Consider the following 8,293-nt stretch of genomic DNA (forward strand, 5'->3'; position numbering starts at 1 on the left):
TTAGCATCTGCTAAGGTTACATCTCTTTATCGTGCTCTCCACTTTCTTATTCAATTTACTATTCTTTATATCTAAAAACTTCAAATCCGTTTGTCTAGTTTTTTTCTCGACCATCAGCTATTTGAAATTCGCTCCTTTTGTCTTGTTTTCCTGATTGATACAATTTAAAACTTTTTTACGTCGTCTGTTACATGTTGTCTTGCTTTATAAACTTTTGTCTTTCAGTAACTTCCAACTCTAATATTGGTTGCTCGCAGCCTTATTGGAAGTGAAGATGATAAAAAAAAAGTTAATCAAATTGTTGACAAACATGAAACTTTATGTTCAAAATATGTTTTACTTCGTTTTGTGTTTTTTGTTTTCCTATACAAGCTATTGTTATGTTTTAATAAAGCTATGCAGCATAAAAATAATATCAGTCTTCTCAGATGATTTTGACAATTTTTTTTAATTCAGATAAAACTCAATTTTTTAGCTAATTGTTATTGCAACAGTATAGATTTTACTTTATTTATGAACGGTAATGTACTCGATGAATTATCTACCCTTTTTCTTCAAGGATTAACTCTTTCTATGGAATGAATGAAATGATGAAATTTTACAAACCACAAGAAATTTAAAAAAATCCAGCATACCTAGTACAATGCAATAGTATAAAATTAAAGTCCATTTGTTGCTGAGCGTCAGAGACAATTATGAACTCTTAAAAAAAAAGTCTCTTTTAACCTTGTAAGATTGTTGTTAAACGTTGCTCAGACTTATGACAAGAACTTTGATCATTATATGGTTGTTAATAAAATCAAGAATTTTTTGTCATTAATCTGACCAAAATAATTATAGCTTAACATTTATTTTGTTACAGTATGAAATTTTGTATTTTATAATACTTAAATGTCACCATTTTTTATGTCTTTTTTTTCTTCTAAATTTATTTGATTAGTGCGCTATTGCTTTATTCAAAAAGAAATCTCAATTTCAATCACAAACTTTTGACTCTGTCACTAATTGCCCACGCAATACTTAACTAAAAGATATTTCTAACATAAGCATCAGTTTTAATTTATATCAGTTACATTTTACGTCAATAATTATTTTTATTAAACTCGGAAAGCTGTTGGATAAATTTTACATAATTTTAATCGCAAATGCACGACTCTTTCTGTTTTTTTGTTTTTTTTCTACAAGCACTTACAAAAAAAGTTTGTATATGCATGTTAAAATTTGTTTGTATGCGGTTGTATTCATAAGCTGGGTATGTAATTTATTCATCAGTTTTTGTTTATTTGCACTTATTATATATTTAAATCACAACTATCACTTTTTTTTAATTCAAGGAAATTTGTAAAACAATAATTATTATGAAAATTATATGTGTTGGACACTCTAAAACTGGAACTAAGTCAATGGCTAAAGCACTAACTGAATTAGGTTTTGTCGTTCACGACTTTGAAATTCATTATAATATCAACTTAGAAAACCATATTACACTTTTAAATGACAAAGAGCATGAAGATTTGTTGAAAGAAATGTATGAAGCAGTAGATGCTGTCATTGCATTCCCTACCTATGTTATTTGGCAAAAAATATTTAAAGCTTTTCCTGATTCAAAAGTAATATTAACAACGAGAGAAAATCACGAGGTTTGGTTCAAATCATTTGAAAAGACGTGTAGTTTAATTGAAATATCAACAAGTAAAAAATACCTTCGATCGTTACTTGGAAAAACTAGCTTTTAACAAAATTTTCCCGCAAAACATGTCTAACACTCTTGATAAAAAGAAGTGGATTAATAGCATTCGACTTCATGAAACGACAGTCAAACAACTTGTTCCAAAAGACCAATTGCTGGTATACAAAGTCGGCGAAGGCTGGGAAAGACTGTGTCAATTTTTGAACAAAAGTATTCCCGTGACCCAGTTTCCAAAAGAAAATATTACTGAGGGGAATAATGTGCCGTTTGTTACAAAATCTAAGACATTTGAGGTGTTTAAAAAGGCGGATAGCGAGTTTTGGAGATCATGTTTGTTGTTTCATTTAGTTATGACGTTGTGCTGCGGAATTGGATTTTGTTTTGCATTGAACATTAAAATTTGAAAAGATACAAGTCTTAATGTGTATTAATTATTTTAGTCTCGATTTTATTGTTTCATATTTTTATTGAACTTAATTTAAGCGTAAAACAAAAGTTTATATTTAAAAAGCTGTAAACCCAAAGTAATTTGCCATTTATAAACAATGTTACATTAGATTTTTAAATGAAATGATAACTAGATTTTATATGTATCCAGGCCTAGAATTTAACGTATTGTAATCACGAATTGCGATTGCTTTTCTCACCTTCGCAAATTTGATGTTTTCGCGATACAATTTTTCTAATTTTTGATTTTATTTTCTTATTTTTCTAAACTTTTTCTTTGACCATTTTTAACAAAATAGACTGATTTTTTTTGTCTGAGGTTTTTGGTTTGACCCATACAAAAACCCTTTTCCATAAAGTGCATCACGCTTAAAGTAACTTTTAAATAGAATGAAATCATAGGTGCCGAAAAATCTCAAGGAATAAAATTGGCTAGCGAGTGGACGCTTGGCAACGTTAAGGAATATGGCGAAACAAAAGAAAAAAAACAACAATCAATGAGGAAAAAGCTTTCAAGCCATAAACTATCAGTTGCACACGAAAAGGCTTGTAAAATTATTTCTCAGTCCAAAAAAAACACCATAGAGATGTTTAGTTCAAAAATACAGAACAATCAGCACGAAACTACCTATCGCATATTTCGCACTGTTTATCACATTGCAAAAAGGAATCGCCCATTTTCTGATTTGAAAGAACTAATATTATTACAGGTAGAAAATGGTTTAGACATGCAACGTATTTTACAATCTGATCACGCATGATCACTCATGATATTGTTTATCACATTGCAAATGAAATGCGCACTAAGCTTGTAAAATATATTCTTCATAACGATAGTAAAGTAGGGTTTATGGTAGACGAATCTACCACAATGAGCAAAAAGTCTGCTCTGTCAATCTGCTTGAGAGTGAACATTCTAGAAATAAATATTGTCAATAGTATTTATTTTGATCTTATCGAATTAACAAATACAGAAGCCTCGTCTATTGCAAACTCTTTTATATGTGCTTTACACGATTTTGGTTTTGACAACAATTTTTTATTACGTAATTGAGTGTCTTTTGCATGTGATGGTGCTTCTAATATGCTTGGCAAAAAGGCAGGCGTGGCCCAGTTATTTTTGAATCAGTTTCCTCATTTGATTTTATGGCATTGTAGCAATCACAGATTAGAGTTAGCAATAAATGATGTTGTGCGCGATATCTTACCAATTTGTCACATGAAAAGCTTTTTTGATAAAATTATATTCCATTACAGTGCATCTCCTAAAAACAAAAAAGAACTGGAAACTGTTGCTATGGCTTTAAGTGTAAAACTAAATTCCATTGGACGAATTCTAGGCACTAGATGGGTGTCGTCTAGCGCTCGATCTGTGATGGCTGTTTGGAATAATTATGCAGCATTGTATCAACACTTTCATGAATCTTCATTGGATTTAAGGCGTAATGGAGGAGATAGAGCCCAATATGCAGGTCTTAAAAATAAATTATGTGATATCAATTTCATACTCAACATGGGACTAATGCTAGATGCTTTAATAGAACTAGAACAGCTTTCTAAAAAATTACAAGATAGGCAAACTTCTTTACCTGATGCACATCGGCTTATCACCTTAAAATACCATGTATTTCAATCAATGAGAAATAATTCAGGTGAATATTATTCACAAACGCAGCTTGCAGCAGAAAAGTTTGAATTTAAAGGCGTCAAACTACAGATCGGAAAAGTTTCTAAAAATAATCAAAATGAATTCTTTAGTAAACTAAGTGAAAATCTTGATTCTAGAATGTTTACAACTAGAGCTGCGCATAAATCTTTACAAGACAAAGAAAATGATCCAAACAAAGAAAAATACGATAATTTAATAAAAAAATTTACAAATTTTTGATAAGCCACAATGGTTTGCAGACCAAGATCCATGCTTTGGAGATAACGATATAAGACAATTAGCAAAAACTTTAAATATTTGTGAGATTACGGCAGTCCAAGGGTTTCGTGAATATATTTCCACTGGTGACTGTAATAAAACCCCTAATGATCTTCAGCCTCTGAGAACTGCTATAAATACCTTGATTGCTTTAACAGCTGAATGTGAGCGTTCTTTTTCTACTATGAATATAATCTCATCTTCCTTGCGAAACTCTTTATTAATAAAAACTGTGTCAAGTTTAATGTTCATTTCATTAGTAGGTCCACCAATTACGCATTTCGATCCAAAGGATTATGTCATTAAGTTTTTTGGTAAAGGACATCGCAATGCTAATTTTAGGAATTGTGAAGCGCCGGTAATAAAGTCTATAAATGAAAGTGAAACATTTTGGGAGATATTCTGACCGAATTTTTTTTCAATTATTTAAAAATTGGTAAATACAAAAAAAAAAAAAAAAAGACTTGTTTAAAAATAAAATGTTTAAATATACCATTGTTTTTTTATTGCTTAATGACGTTTGATGTGAAACTCAACTCAATATTTTACGGTGACACTCTCTTAAGAATATAACGCATCTCAAGTTGTTTTTTTAATATAGTTTTTTTACTATAGGGATGCTCTAGGGATTTATTATTCCTTTATTTAATCTAAACAAAATACGAAATCTATAATTTTAGGATAGGTGGGATGGTGATTAGAAAGTATTAAAAACCATCCCGCTACCTTTTTTTTCCCACTTTGAGCACTGTTTACATTTTATTATATAACTATAATTTTATATTTGTCACATCTTAATAATATTTCTCTAATATAAGAGAACAGTTAACAGACCCAGTTGTCCGCGGAAATGACAAATATTCCCATTGAATAGTTTTAATTTCAATTTCAGAAACTTCAAAGTAAATATTGAACATTCAAATATCACATAGACCTAATATCAAAAAAAAGAAAATGATAAAAATACTAATTTAATTAAATAATTTATTTGAATAAAATTTTTAGAGCTCAAAAAAAATCCACTTAGTCGGCACATAATAACCAAATCATTTCGCTTGCAAAAAATACAACTTTTCTATAAATTAAGTGCCCTTTTTTAAATAATATTAAATTGCAATAATTTTTTATTTCAAAAGTATAAATAATTGTTTCATAAAACTTTTATTTTGTATTTTATAGTTAAAAGAAGTAAAAAAAATTGATATTATTTTCAAAGAAATCTGAAAAATGTGAGATTTTTATTTAACTAAAATAGAGTATTTTTAATTTAAATAAAAGTGTATATTTATTTTAAAGATAATCTTTTGGCTCTATATATTTCAAATTTACTCAAAAGAAAAAAAAAGTCTGATTTTTTTGTTTAAATTTAAAACTTTTCTAAAAAAAAGGTCGCAAGTAATTGTATTTTTTCTGTTTATATATCAGCTAAAAAAATGTTCCACCGAGTTCCAAAAATATATACATTTTTTCTAGTTAATTAACATTTCTACTTTTAAATTATAAAGGGATTACTGCGGTCTCCTGCGGTATTGGAAGTTATTAAAGAAATAAAAATGTTGATAAACACTTAAAAACCTTGTTTTCCGCCATTTTTGAAAGTATTTATTATTTGATAAGTACAACATGTTTGAAAAAGCTCAACTGAGCAGCTTTAGTAGCTCCTGTAATATAAAGTTAACTTAGTAATATAGTGTTATTACAGGATGTAACAATGTGACAATTGTTAAAGCCATTACAAAATAAAATTTTAAACAGTGTAAAGTAAAAAAATATATAATGTAATTTAAAATGTTTCTGATTTATTAGTTTTATTATATTGATGGTTCTTAAAAACAATAACAATGAAAAGATTAGATCTTATCCCAAATATACGTGAATTAGGAGTGGATAAATTAAGATTATGGGAGGAGTTACTAAATGAAATAAAAAATACTGAATAAATTCGCAAAGAAAACTTAAATAAAGTAAAGGTTGCTTTAGTTATATCTATTTCAAAGGAGAAGAGAAAACTAACACAATGTGGACGAGATTATGATACATTTATACAAAAAGAAAATCGTTGGCTTCAAAGAAACCTTATGAACAATAAAAATAGTCATTTTGGTTCTGGAAGGCCCCATAAGCAATGGAATGTTCTTGGAGAGCAAAGCAAAAGAAAAAAAAATAAAAGAACTTGCCACTGAACATCATGAGGCTCTATTTTTAGCTTCTGCAAAAAGTGCAAATGCTGCTGGAGAAAAAAAAAAGCTTCTTTTTTAAAAAACAATGTCTAATCTTTTAAAGATAGAAAAAGTTGATAAAACTTTGGATAAAACCTTTCCCATCATTATGAGTGTAGAGGAAGCTCTTGCATTAAAAATGAACACTGATCTCAGCGATAAACAATATCAAATGATCAGAAACTCAGCTCTTGTACACAATGTACATATTTATCCTACCTTGCACTATATTTTGGTGAAAAAATTGAAATGTTATCCTGAGAATATACATTTTTTTTGAAATTTCTGCAAAGTATACTCTTAAAAGCATGTTAGATCACACTGTGAGTAGAATAACTGAAATGATTGATATGCCTAATTGTGGTCAAGGTAACGAAATATTTGGAGTTTTATATGGAAAGATTGGTTTCGATGGAGCATCAAGCCAAAGTATTTATAAACAAAAGCATCGCAAGTATAGAACTTGAGAGTGAAGAAAATCTTTTTAGTACAGCTTTTGTGCCTTTATTGATCATAGTAAAAGATGGCGAAATTTGGAAAAATGCAAATCCTTCAAGTTGTCACTTTTGTAGACCTCTTCATCTACAATATAAAAAAGAGAGTCCGATTTTATCCAGAGAAGAAGAATCAGATCTAAAAAGTCAAATAAATACCTTAAAGACGTTTTGCAAAGTTTTTGATATTGCAGGAAGAAAGGTGACCTTTAATATCAGCTATAGAGTTGATCTTACAATGTTTGATAATAAAGTAGTTAATGCACTTACAGAGACAAAATCCACTCAATCCTGCAATGTTTGCAATGCTAAACCCAAGGAAATGAACAATATTGATTTATTAAAAGCAAAAACTGAGAATGAGTAAGCCTTGGGGTTTGGAATTTCAGCTTTGCATTGCTGGATAAAATGCTTGGAATTTATTCTTCATTTGAGTTATAAAATTGAAGTTAAAAAGTATAAACCAAAAACAATTGAGGAAAAATTATCTGTAGACTTAAAAAAAAAAGAGATTCAGGTACTCTTCAGAGAACGGTTAAGCTTATATGTTGACATGCCTAAAACTGGGTTTGGAAATACCAATGACGGCAATACTGCCAAAAGAGTATTTAAAAATAGTAAAGTTTTTTCTGAAATTACTAAAGTTGATTGTGATATAATTGAAAGATTGCATAATATTCTCATAACCATATCTTGTGGATATCCTATTAATATCAATGAATTAGATTTATACTGCACTGAAACAGCTAAACATATAGTGAGTTTGTACGACTGGTATGTTATGCCTCCCACTGTACATAAGCTGCTGCTTCATAGTTCTTCCATATCACATAAATTACCTTTGCCAATCGGGGTATATTCGGAAGATACACTGGAGAGTTTAAATAAACAGATAAGAAATTCTAGACACCAGCACACGGCAAAAATATCAAGGTTAAACACAATGATGAATCAGATGCATTACCTTCTAATAAGATCAGATCCAAAAGTATCAAGCATATCTTTTAGAAAACATAAGAGCTATTGAGGAAAACCGTAACGAGATGAAGTTATTAAATTAATTGTAATGTTAATAATAAAATGAATGTAATAAATACAGTTTTTTTTTTCTCTATGTATCAACCTCCTTTAAAAACTATTTTTATAAAAATATCAAGTAGAGTAATATATCAAGATAATGTGTTTGTCTTGAAGACTCTAAAACATGAAAAAAAAATTTTTGTACGCGTATAGTCACCTTAAACGCGCGTATATGCGCATAAGCGCGCGTTATACACGTCGAAGCTACGCATAAAAAAAAGATTTATTAATAAATTTGAAATCTTTGACCCAAAAATTTTTATTTTGATATATAACATTATTGATTTACGATTTATGTCAAATTTTATTTAATTTTTACCGTTTTTTGATCGTTCTGAGTCACTGTGCATCGGTTCAGCTTGAGTTGTTCGTTCTCTGGTTGTTGTAATTTTTTTTTTTTTTTTTTCAAATTAGCAATTACGAACTCATTAATCAA

At 29.0% G+C, this 8,293-nt stretch overlaps 2 pseudogenes; both read left to right on the forward strand.

The window, feature by feature from the left end:
- Window positions 1-1,239: 1,239 nt before the first annotated feature.
- Window positions 1,240-2,198, forward strand: LOC149877280 (uncharacterized; annotated as a pseudogene).
- Window positions 2,199-2,634: 436 nt separating this feature from the next.
- LOC149877281 (E3 SUMO-protein ligase KIAA1586-like) lies at window positions 2,635-4,470 on the forward strand (annotated as a pseudogene).
- Window positions 4,471-8,293: the final 3,823 nt, after the last annotated feature.

This window comes from Hydra viridissima, unplaced genomic scaffold (assembly GCF_058129835.1).
Source record: "Hydra viridissima isolate aposymbiotic clone 2 unplaced genomic scaffold, HvirCarnegie_v1 scaffold_16, whole genome shotgun sequence".
NCBI classification, from domain to species: Eukaryota; Metazoa; Cnidaria; class Hydrozoa; order Anthoathecata; family Hydridae; genus Hydra; species Hydra viridissima.